Below are 12559 nucleotides of genomic sequence, written 5' to 3'. Positions count from 1 at the left end.
ATGGAATCCTAGAATGTAAGGGCTAAAATGGACCTTAGATATTCTATCCCAAAGCTGCTTAAATCCATGTGGGGTCGCAATAACTAAATGTGGGAGTTGCAAAATTATGATTTATTATCAGTAAAGTTTGATTTGTATGCCTATTTTGTATTCCTACATATTCGAGGTTATATAAAAATTTCTTGTGCAAAACGACATTGCAAGTGGAAAAAGTTTTAAGAAGTCCTGTACATTATACATAAAAAAATGTATGTATGTCTCTCCCCCTTGAAAATAAGCTTTCAGGTAAGGGAGTTTGATCAGTTTGTGCCTCCATGGTGTCTGTCATGGAGTGGTAATAGTGAGCACTTAATATTTTTTGAGTTTAATGATACCCCTAGGCTCTAGGAATGGACCTTAAGAGAAAATACACAGAGTATCCCCAGTGAGTAAAAAATATATCACAAGCCCATTGAACAATTTCTAGTAGTGTACAAAGGCATGTATAGGCATAGGGTAGTTTTCAGGCTTGGATGCAATTATGAGATAAAGCCATCTGTAAATATTTGACAGGTTCAAAGGTGAAAGAGGACTTGAAAACCAGGAAAACACTAAAGAAAGGAATTGTTTGTAATTTACTTCCTACTAGCAAAAATGACTTTCATAAGGCAAGATTCCATCCAAAAGCCCAAAGTGTATCATAAAAATTAGACAAAATAAACATGACATTGGAAATTTTTTTCTGGTAAAGAGAGGTCCCTCGTTTTCTTGCCTTTGGCTTTCTAGGATCCTAGAATGTTAGAAGAAGAAGGGACTTTGGAGATTGAGTCCGGCGCATTGTTTTGACAGATGAAAAAATAAGATCGAGAGAAAAAATAACTTGCCTAAGTTCACACAGCTAATTAATGCTACAACTGCGTCTTGATCTCAAGTCGCAACCAATTTATTTTTAATTGGCAAGGCATTTGGGGATTGACTTGCCTAGAATCACAGAGCTAGTGTTGTGTCTGAGGCTGGATTTGAACTCAAGTCTTCCTGGCCAGGACCAGTGCTCCATCATCCATTGTGCCATCCAGCTGTCCCTAAATTAACCTCAAAAAAGAAATGGCAAACCCTCATAATTTAGTTTTGTAATGTAATACTGTTTGTTTTAGGCAGGTAGGTGGAATCAGAAAAGTTCATTTTCATGAGTTCAAGTCTGGCTTCAGACATTTACTAACTCGGAGCCTGGGCAAACACTTAACCCTATTTGCCTTGGTTTCCCCATCTGTAAAATGAGCTGAAGAAGGAAATGGCAAACTACTTCAGTATCTTTGTCAAGAAAATGACAAATGGGATCATAATCAGAAGGACTGAAAAAAGGAGTGAATAATAAAACTGGTAGATATTAAACATAACTGAAAATGAAGGGAGGCAAGCTGGAATTAAAATTTTGCCATGAACATGTCCCACACAGATAACTGAGGGTTGACTATAGTTCTCAGTTAAGTAACAAGGGGTATGTTACATGTGAATAGCACTTTAAATACTTGCCTCTTGAGGGACGAAGTGAAAGTCCTATCTTATTTGACAGATGAAGGAACAGGTTCATAGGGATCAAAAAACTTGCCCAAGATCAACTTTCTAGAGAATGTTTGGAGGACTCCAAATCCTATCTTTTTTTCCTTTACAGCCATATCTCCTACTCTTAATAGCCAAATCATATTTAAAAGCATTTGTTTACTGATTTATCCTTTACAGGATTGTCACCTGTCTAGGTTGCTCTTTGTACTCCTTGGCCTAGAACATTTACATTGCAAAACATCCCAAATAGCAGCTGGGTTCTTAAGCAGTGGCAAAGATGGTGGTTCCCCTGGAAACCACAATAGGGGAAATAGTTTGATAATTAGTGCCCCAAATAAATTTCCTGGCTTATGCCTGTAATTCATATCTACATGCATTCCTTTTCCCTTCTGGCTATGTCTTACAGTCCTCTGCATGATCCTTTGCCATATCCACCTAGAAAAACAGCCTTCCAATGTGCCCTAGGCCTGGACTGGCAAAGAATAGAAAACATGCAGCAATGCTGGCATTTATATATTACCTACTGTTATGCCAGGTACTGTACCAAGTACTTTACAAATGTTTCATTTGACCCTTATACAACAACCCTGAGAAGTAGGTGCTAATTATCTCCATTTTTAAGATCAAAGATACTGAGGTGGTTATTTAACAGCATCTGAAGTAAGATTTGAACCCAGGTCTTCCTTACCCCTGTCTCAGTACTTAACTACTAGATACTACCTAGCTGCTTCAGTGCAGGATTTCCTAATTACTGTTTCCTAATCTATAAGATGGAAATAATACATTTTCTGCTTCACAGGACTGTTGCAAGGAAAGTGCTTTGTGTAAGCTGTTAAGTGATTTATAGATGTAAGCTTTTACCATTCCTAACAAAGACATCACTGGAAATACTTTTGAACGATAGATCCATGGAAAGTCTAGTTAGTGAAAAGAAGGGAGCTTGATTCTAGACATGCTTGGGGCAATCAGTGATGCAGGTTCTTCCTGACTACAGGCCCCATACCCTATCCCATGCTGTCTCCTTCATTTCTACACCTCCTTTCTATTCTGATTCCCTCATATTTCTCAATTCTAAAACCTCTTAAGTTTTTTCATGTGTCCTTTCTTCCTATACCCTCCATCAGCCCTGATATCCCCTAAGTATCTTCAAGGAAGTTCACGCTTGTATTTTCAAAGCCTCATTGTCAAAAGTATATTACACTACAATTACCCTCCTGTTCTTGCAACTGCAGCCTGATTTCCCACTCAATTAAGCAGCTTCATACTACCCGACTACCTCTTTCTTCCTTAAATCCCCTTGAGGGGATTTTCTCCCAGCCCTGGTTAGCTGTGGTACCATAGCAGGCTCAGAGCCATTGCTGCTCCCTGACAATCTGCAGTGGCAATAGTTGGGCTCTCAAGAAGAGGAAAAAACAACCCCCGTCCTTCAAAGGAGTTTTCTCACTGAAAACCTAGAGCAAAATGAGGGGAGGGGAAGAGAAGGGAAGGAGCAAGAAAAGAGAGAAGGGGATGAGAGGAGGCAATATGGAGAAAGGAGATTATGTTGAACTGATAAGATTTGAAGTTTGATTTTTAGAGCAGAATTATTAAACATTAAAAAAAAAACCTTTGCTTTTTATGCCTCTTTATTGTCCAAACATGGATTCTGCTTAGGCTAGCAAGATGCAACGACTAGGGAGGTGCTACTAAACTAGAAAGGCTTTGAGAATCCACCAGGGAAAATAAGAGCCAGTCTAAGCTAAATTGAGAACATTCACAAAGTTATATTCTGGTCAAAAGGGGAAGATAGATGGGTGTAGTAGATACAAGCCTGGAATCAGATCTGAGTTAAAATGTGATCTCAGACTCTTGCTAGCTATGTGATCCTGAACAAGTCACTTAATCCTCTTTGCCTCAATTTTCTCATATAATGAACTGGAGGGAGAAATGGTCAACTGCTCCAGTATCTTTGCCAAGAAAACCCCAAATGGGGTCATTGAGAGTCAGACATGATTGAGTACTACCACTAGAAAATTGGGAGGGAGGGAGAGCAACATAGTAATTAAGGAAGACTTGTCTAATGAGAAGAAAAAGGGGCTGTGATCTGCCTCAGTGATCTACAACAAAATCACTAATTTTTTTTTGAAGAGTTCACAAGTTTTTGTTTTGATTGCAATGAAACACCTTGTAAAGATTAAGAAATATATTGCTAGCTTAAGACATCTTAAAGAATGTATAAATGAAGATATCATACTTCACTTGAAAAGTCCACCCTAACATCATATATTACTGAACAATTTTCGAGTTTATGCAGTATTTTGTACCTTGATCCACTAAATACCTATCTAATGTCCAAGGATGAGTATAAAAGCTAACATTTACTTAGTAGCTTTAAGGATTTGAAGTGTTTTGCAAACATTTTTTAGTTTATCATTGTCACATCCTGATCTGGATATTCCATAGACATCTTAAAACTTACCTGTCCATAATGGAGTTTATTTTATTTCTCCCAGAATCTTCCATTTGGGAAAATTCTAGGAAGATGGCAGAGTAAGTCACAAAATTCCAAGCTCTTTAATATTTAACCCATGCTAGATTGCTTGTTGTCATAGGGAGGGGAGAGGTAAAGAAGGGAGGGAGAAAAATTTGGAGCACAAATTCTTACAAAAATGAATATTGAAAACTATCCTTTACATTTGGAAAAAGAAAATACTATTGAAAAAAAATTCCAAGCTCTTCAGATTTCTCCCACAAACAAAATGAAATTGTGTCTCAGAGTAAACATAGACTTGTGGCTGAATAGGGGTTCTCCCAGAACAATCAGAGGTTGGAAGAAAGACCCCAGGACTGACTTTTATTTTTTTATTAAAGCTTTTTTATTTTCAAAACATATGCACAGATAATTTTTCAACATTAACTCTTGCAAAACCTAGAGTTCCAAATTTTCCCCCTGTTCCTCTCACCCCATCCCTCATCCAATATATATGTTAAACATGTCAAAAATATATGTTAAATCCAATATATGCATACATATTTATACAATTATGTTGCACAAGAAAAATCAGATCAAAAAGGAAAAAAATGAGAAAGAAAACAAAATGCAGTCACCAACAAAAAGAGTGAAATGCTATGTTGTGGTCCACATTCAGTTCCCACAATCCTCTCTCTGGGTATAGATGGCTCTCTTCATCATAAGATCATTGTAACTGGCTTTAACAAGACTGAGTTTTAACCAGTGTGCAGTGTAAATACCTGCAAGTGAGCTCTGAAGAAACAATAAGCAAAGATCCGTGGGGTTAGCTGGGTTTACAGGTAGCCTCTGCCCAGACCACAGGAAATTTTACCTCAATATTATGCTGATTTTTGTTGGATGATATTTTTGGCAGTATTTTCCTAGGACCTGTACTCTTTAATATAGTTTCTGATAAATCTTGTACAATTTTATTTATAGCTCCAGCACTCTTGTTTCTTATGAAATTTTCTCTTTTATCTGGGAGTTTCAAAATTTAGAAAACTGTGTTTCTTTGTATGATCTCATTGAGGGGATATTTTCTGTTTTTACTTTATGTTCTATCACTTTAGCATAATTTTCTTGTATTATTTTGTCAAGGTTCTTTTTTTGTTCCCAGCTTTTCAGATCGTCCAATTATTTTTTTTTCCTTGATCTGTTCTCCAGTTCTGGTTTTTTTTTTTTTTTTTATTTCACATCCTATTTTATTGTTTCATATTTTATTTTGTTGTTTCTTGGTTTATTATAGCTTTTGGCTTCCTCTTGCCCAATTCTAATTTTTAAAGAATTATTTTCTTCTTTAAGACTCTAGATATTATATTACAAAGTCCCTAATTTTTATTAGTAAATGTCATGTTGTATGCAATCCTGACTCTGGTACTTGAATTGCCTTTTTCTTTGATGTAGGAGTTCTGGGTTTTGTCTATGATACTTGACTCTGGATTTCCTTTTTTAGTTGGTTGACTTTCTTTTCATAATCTTGTTTATATTAGATGGTTCTTTTAAAAAAAAAGTTTTCCCTCAGTATAGCAAAACTAGGCACTGACCCACACTTAATACCCTATGCCCAGATAAGGTTGAAATGGGTTCATGATTTAGACATATTGATACTATAAGCAAATTAGAAGACCTCTCAGACCTGTGGAGAAGGAAGGAATTTACGGCCAAAGAAGAACTAGAGTACATTATGGATTGCAAAATGGGTAATTTTGGTTATATTAAGTTAAAAAGTTTTTGTACAAGCAAAACCAATGCAGACAAGATTGAAGAGAAGCAGTAAACTAGAAAAAATAATTTACTTCCAAGGATTCTAATAAAGGCCTCATTTCTAAAATATATAGAAAATTGACTCAAATTTATAAGAATACAAGCCATTCTCCAATTGATAAATGGTCAAAGGATATGAACAGATATTTTCAGATGAAGAAATTAAAACCATTTCTAATCATATGAAAAAATGTTCTAAATCCCTATTGATTAGGGAAATGCAAATTAAGACAACTCTGAGGTATCACTACACATCTCTCAGAATGTTGGAGGGGATAGGGGAAAACTGGAGCACTAATACATTGTTGGTGGAGTTGTAAACTGATCCAACCATTCTGAAGAACAGTTTGGAACTATGCCCAAAGGGCTACATAATTCTGCATACCCTCTCTACTGGGCTTATATCTCTTTCATAAAAAAATGGAAAAGTACCCACATGTGCAAAAATGTTTGTAGTGTTGTGCCACAGTTTCCTTTTATTGTTCTGCCTCAGTTTCCCTAAATTGCCCTGCCTCGGTTTCCTTAAATTGTTCTGCCTCGATTTCCCTAAATTGTTCTGCCTCAGTTCCTTGAATTATTCTGAGTCAATTCTTCTGGTTTCAATCCCCCTTTCCTGTTCATTAGAACTGAGATAATTAGGGCTGTGGAGATCTGCCACTCTTGTATTTCAAAAGAGTCTTAAAACTCCAGATGTCCTAGTTCAGATACCTAATTGGCATCCTCTACCTCTATCTCTCTAGACTTCTATCTCTAGCCGACTACCTCCTTCACTCCAGTTTATCAGAATTTATGGTCCTATTCCCAACCTGTCAGAACTAAATTGAAATTTGGTATTCCGGTGCTCACCAGTGTTCGGACTCTACCCCTTGCCTTTGTCTCTCTGATCACTTGGAGTCACATAAAAATCATTTGGATCTCATACTCGATGCTGAATTCTTTGAGAGGAAAGTCCAATTCAGCCCTGGGCAGAATAATGGATTCTGATCTGCTCCCCAGAAAATCTCTCCCTCTCAGAAACTCAAATAAAATATTAAAAACTCTCTAATCTCTATCTTGTCTCAGTTTCTCCAGCATTACAGTAGCAGCCTTTTTTGTAGTGACACGAAAGTAGAAACTGAGCAGATGCCCATCATTTGGAGAATGGCTGAATAAGATATGGCATATGAATATTATGGAATATCATTCTATAAGAAATCATCAGCAGGGTAATTTCAGAAAGACCTGGAGAGATTTAACTGATGCAAAGTGAAGTGAGTAGACAAGAAAATACCATACACAGGAACAAGAAGATTATACAATGATCAATTCTGATGGACATGGCCCTTTTCAACAGTGAGTTGATTCAGGCCAGTTCCAATGATCTTGTGATGGAGAGAACCATCTGTATCCAGAGAGAGGACTGTGGGGATTGAGTGTGGATCACAACATAGTATTTTCATCTTTTTGTTGTTGTTGTTTGCTTGCATTTTGTTTTCTTTCTCATTTCCCTTTTTTATCTGATTTTTCTTGTACAGAATGATAATTATGGAAATATGTATAGAAGAACATGTTTAACATATATTGGACTACTTGCGATCTAAGGGATAGGGTGGAGGAAGGAGGGGAGAAAAAATAATGAAACACAAGATTTTGAAAGGGTGCATGTTAAAAACTATCCATGCATATGTTTTGAAAATAAAAAAGCTTTATAATTTTTTTCCCCTCAATCTCTCTTATTTTGTTTTTAAAGTCTTTTTTGAGCTCTTCTATAAATTCTTTCTTAGCAGATAGCCATTTTACTTCACTCTTTAGGGTAGGAAAGTTTTTTTATTTCAATGTCCTCCTCTGAAGATGAATCCTGATATTCCCTATTCCCATAGTAAGTTTCTGTGGTTGGGTTCTTTTTCTTTTACCTGTTTATTTATTTATTTTAATGAATTTTAAAGTGTAACCACCTCTAATCCTGGGGTGAGAGGAAGATGGTGCCTCTGGCTTCCCTTTAGTTCTTTCCTCTGAGCTGGAACCCCAAACCAAAAGCTCTACCCTCCTCCAAATGCCTGCAGCAAGCAGTAACCATGTTCTTTCTAGCTCAGGACTGTGTATTAGCAGCATGGCTAGGCCTGGCATTCCTCAAGAACTTTTAGTTCATTTAGTCAATTTTCAGTACCAGATATTGTATTAAGTGCTAAGGACACAAAGAAAGAAAGGGGGAGGGGAGAGAGAAAAGAAAGAAAGAGAAGAGAGAAAGAGAGAGAAAGAAAGAAAGAAAGAAAGAAAGAAAGAAAGAAAGAAAGAAAGAAAGAAAGAAAGAAAGAAAGAAAGAAAGAAAGAAAGGAAAGAAAGCAAGGAAAGAAAGCAAGGAAAGAGAGAAAGAAAGAAAGAAAAAAAGGAAAGAAGGAAGGAAGGAAGAAAAAGAAAAGAAGGAAGAAAAAGAGAAAGGAAGAAAGAAAGGAACAGAGGAAGTGAGGGAGGTAGGGAGGTAGGGAAGGAAGGAAGGAAGAAGAGAAAAAAAAAAGAGACAGAGAGAGAAAAACAGGGAGGGAGGGAGACAGGAAAGAGGGAAGGGAGGGAGGGAGGAGAGTAGGAAGGGAGAGAGGGAGGAGGAAAGGAGGAAAGGGAGAGAAAAAAAAGAAAGGTAATCCTGGCCAATCAAACAAGGGGAAGATAACTTGCAAAAGGAAACTAAAAAAAAAAGGGATGGAAAGAAATATCCTGATGTGGGATATGGTGGAAAAGTCAGAGAAATCCCAAAGTTGTACAATCAGGTGATAAATTAGGAGTTATGTGAGCTGAGATCTCTCCTTAAAAAGAGCTTTGGAGTTCATGATATACTTAGTGACCTAAAGCTTCTGAAGGCAACAAGGTGTTCTTTTACCATTTCCTTCTTTGTTTTCATTTTTAATTCCATTAACCATTTTTTGTTCTACCTTTCTCAATTGGATTATTGCTTTCAGAGACATCAAAAGCAAAAATTAAAATGTTTCTTTTTTCTTCTCTCCGTTGCTCTATTCTAAACAACCAATCAACAAGTATTTATTAAGTTCAGACTATGTGCCAGACGCTCCCTCTCTCCTTCCCTCCCTCCCTGTTTCTCTCTCTGTGTGTCTTTCAGTCTCTCTCTCTGTCTCTGTCTTCTTACCTGTCTGTATGTCTCTGTCTCTCTGCCTCTATCCCTAGCTTTCTCTGTCTTTATCTGTCTCTCTTCTCTATCTTTGCTTCTGTCTCTGTCTCTATTTCTGTCTCTATTTCTCTGTCTCTATCCCTGTCTATCCCTGTTTTCTCTGTGTGTGTGTCTGTGTGTCTTTCTCTCATTCCTGGAAACTTTCTTTGGAGGATTCTTTCATATTGTGACTAGTAGAATCATTTGATTTCTATTTTGCTCTGAGCAGTTTTATGATTCCTTGAAATATGTTATCTATACTCTGAGATACCACTACACACCTCTCAGATTGGCTAAGATGACAGGGAAAGACAAAGACGAATATTGGAGGAGATGTGGGAAAAGTGGGACACTAATACATTGTTGGTGGAACTGTGAATGGATCCAATCATTCTGGAGAGCAATTTGGAACTGTGCTCAAAAAGTTATCAAACTCTGCATACTCTTTGATCCAGAAGTATTTCTACTGGTCTTATATTCCAAAGAGATCATAAAGAAGGGAAAGGGACCTGTATGTGCAAAAATGTTTGTGGCAGCCCTGTTTGTAGTGGCCAGAAACTGGAAACTGAGTGGATGTCCATCAACTGGAGAATGGCGGAATAAATTGTGATATATAAATGTTATGAAATATTATTTTTCTGTAAGAAATGACCAGCAGGATGAATACAGAGAAGCTTGGAGAGACTTACATGAAGTGATGCTGAGTGAAATGAGCAGGACCAGGAGATCATTATACACGACAACATCAATATTATATGACAATCAATTCTGATGAGCATGACTCTTTCCTACAATGAGATAATTGATGCTAGTTCCAATGATCTTGTAATGAAGAGAGCCATCTACACACAGAGACTGGACTGGGGGAATTGAGTGTGGATCACAACATAACATTCTCATTCTTTTTCTTATTGTTCACTTGCATTTTGTTTTCTTACTCATTTACTTTCTTTTTTTTGATCTGATTTCTCTTGTGCAGCAAGAGAATTGTATAAATATGTTTATACATATTAGATTTAATATATATTTAACATGTTTAACATATATTGAATTGTTTGCCATCTAGAAAGGGTTGGGGGGGGAGGAAGAGAAAATCTGAAACACAAGGCTATGCAAGGGTCAATGTTGTCAAATTATCCATGCATATGTTTTGAAAATAAAAAGCTTTATTAAAAAAAAAAAGAAATATGTTGTCTATGGTATTTTCTTGATCATGGTTTTCAAGTAGTCCAATGATTTTTAAATCATCTTTTTCCTATGTTTTCCTTGTTAGTCGTTTCTGCTATGAGATAACTTGCATTTTCCCCCCTCTCTCTTAACTTTTTTTTTTTTACAATTTCCTGTTGTCTTGCAAAGTCATTGTTTTCTTTTTTGTCTGTTATAATTTTCCAGAATTTAAGTTTCTATAGGCAAGATTTTTATGCCTCATGCTAAGATATTTATTCCCTTTCTAATTCTTTCTTCTGTAGATATAATTTATTTTCCTTTTTTTTTATCTCTGATGCTTCCTTTTGTTTCTAAAAATATTTAAACTTTTGCTTCATAACTTTCAGTAATTCTATTTGGATTTGTGCTTAAGCTATTTTTTGAGGTTTTTCTTGTAGACATTGGATTTATTCTCTTTTTTTCTTGTAGACATTGGATTTATCTCTCTTTTCTGGGTTTGTGTCTTGAGTGTCACAATCACAGCTTTTTATAGAAGTTTTATTTTGTTCAATTGCTTATTTTTCTATACTTACTGTTATTATTATTATTATACTTTCTGGCTTTGGATTTTCTGGTAGGGCCACATTCTGCACACATGGAAGCAATGTCCAGGCTGGTTCTGCTGCTACTTTCTTGGGATATTGATTGTTGCGTTATTCTAGGATTTCAAGAACAGCTCAGAATGGGGACCTGCAAGTTTTCAGTGTTCCCAAAATGTTGTAATCAGGACAAAGTCTGATCATTGCCCTTCTGGTCTGAGTTATGCAAGTTCTTGACCCAAGTTTACATCTACACAGTATTCCTGTTGACTTGTGCTTCATTAGAAATTCCAGATTACTAATAGATTAAATCACTATCAGCCAGCTAGAAAGCTGTTAGGATTCTTACAAAGTGCTAAGTAAGTGGAATTGAGGAAACAATGATTAAATCTAGTTTAGCATTGATTTAATCCTACAACAAATAATGGTTTCCTAGTGAAATAATGATTAGTGTATACTCAGTGTGGAACATATAAGGAGGAGCTCTCAGGGTTAGAAAGGACAAGTGCACTGGAAGCTCTCTGAGGCTGAGATAGATTCATTCCATCTTCCACCTTTGTTGTGGCTGGAGGCTCAAGCACAAACCCTTGGAAGTCAGGGAGATTCAGAAGCCTGAGAAGACAGGCCTCTCAGAACCAAGGAGAGAGAGAGAGAGGCCTCCAGGAAAACTAGCTGAGTCCCAAGTGAAGGAGACAGGACTTTGAAGGAGACAATAAAGGATTTGGACTTTAATCCCTGGCTGCACTGGTGATTACTGAACTGAAAGGAAGGCTGCAGAAGACCCCCAAGAAACCTACTCCCAGAGAACATTACACTTTAGAAAAAAATATTACATTTTACATATTACATATGCAGTTTCTGGTGTGGATATGCTATTAACAATGCTTAATAAATAAATGTTAATAAGCAGATTAAATTTTAAAGTGCGTTATGTGTACATCTGGGGGGGGGGTGGGTTGTGTGTGTATGTGATTTGTTGTGGGTTTTTTGGAGAGTCATTTTTCAGCACACAAATAGTTCTGAGCAACAACAGTATTGGAGATTTCCTTTTAGTCTGGGATTCTTGTTCTTGTTATTCTGCTATAGGCTTCGGACTGGGCTAGAATCTGGGAATGAGATTTCATTTTAGTTGCTGGTTGCATTTGAATTTCTTCTTTGCTCAGTACTCAATCTAGGGCCTGCAAATTCATCATCATTGTCATCATCAATATGTGTTTATGACAATCTGTTGAAGCGTATGGACTTCTATTTAGAATAATTTTTTTAATGAATAAAAGAAAATAAAACAAAACAAGTTATTAAGAAATCAATTATATTGGATGAATTATAAATTATAAAGAAATCAGTTATATTGAAATATAGTTATCAACATATTAAAAGCAAGCTTACAGACCCCAAGTTAAAAACCCCTGCTTTAAGCAAATCAAGAATTTAATAGCCACTCTGCTGTTGGCTAAGAATGTTAGTACTCAGGACAGAGGCACAAGGAAAACCGCAAATTTTTGAGAATTTGTACCTAGATTGACCTAAAGCAAAGTCACATCTTCTACCATTATGAGTATTCAGAGAAGACAGAAAACAGGGGATTTAGGGCCAAGAAAGAACGAAGTTTCTTTTTCGGTTGAGGGAACCTGACCATTACTGTGTAGCACAGTTGTTGGGGTTTTTGTTTTGTTTTGGTTTGGTTTGGTTTTTTGTTACCTTGAAAATATGAACTACATTCTGGTGAGCTTCTGGGTATTTGGGGAGAAAGTGGTTTCTCTGGTTTTTTTCCCCCAATTTCCCTCTGGATGTATTACTTTGTCTCCATTTAAATGTGTATTTTCTTTAGGATTCCAACCTCAGGAAGGTGGCCAGCAAATCACATTGTAGAGAAAA

The sequence above is a fragment of the Antechinus flavipes genome, chromosome 3 (genome assembly GCF_016432865.1).
Source record: "Antechinus flavipes isolate AdamAnt ecotype Samford, QLD, Australia chromosome 3, AdamAnt_v2, whole genome shotgun sequence".
NCBI lineage: Eukaryota > Metazoa > Chordata > Mammalia > Dasyuromorphia > Dasyuridae > Antechinus > Antechinus flavipes.
The sequence above is the reverse complement of the archived record's forward strand: the minus strand, read 5'-3'. Positions refer to the sequence as shown.